The following is a 587-nucleotide window of genomic DNA, read 5'->3' as shown; positions in this document are numbered from 1 at the left end:
TGTCTGAGCATAAATGCATTTGTGTTCGCGTGTGCGTGTATATATGCGGAAACAGAATAAATTTCTGCATTTTTTTCCCGCAGCACTTTTGTGTTCAGGCAACGATTTTTATTTTTCTCTTTCTCTTTACCGATATATACGTCATCGCCTCGTTCTGTCTTTCCGCCGCTCTCCCGACCGACAGGAAATGCCTCAAAACGAGAAAAAGCTGTTGCCATGCTAAATCTTTCTTAATAACCTTTGGTGAATACTTATAATTCTCTCACTTTTTACGTGTCCCATTCCTCTTACCATCTATCTTCCTTTAAAAGTGGAGTTTCAATCCATTTAAAACAGGCAAGAGATTTTTCCTTTTTCCCTTCATCGCGGACGAACACTTTTCCTTTTAGTGAAATAACGAAGAAGTGGAAAAATGAGAAAGAACATGGAGTAAAAGCAGAAATCAAACACAGGAAAATTGGTAGCTTTTCTTAAACAGTTTTTACTCTTACTCTCATTACTATTATGATGCGAATTATGCTGCACCAAACAGTTTTTGCTTACATTGCTATTATTCGTATACAAGAAAAATAAATATATTATGATCT

This window comes from Penaeus monodon, chromosome 31, assembly GCF_015228065.2.
Source record: "Penaeus monodon isolate SGIC_2016 chromosome 31, NSTDA_Pmon_1, whole genome shotgun sequence".
Lineage (NCBI taxonomy): Eukaryota > Metazoa > Arthropoda > Malacostraca > Decapoda > Penaeidae > Penaeus > Penaeus monodon.
This window is presented reverse-complemented; position numbering follows the sequence as displayed.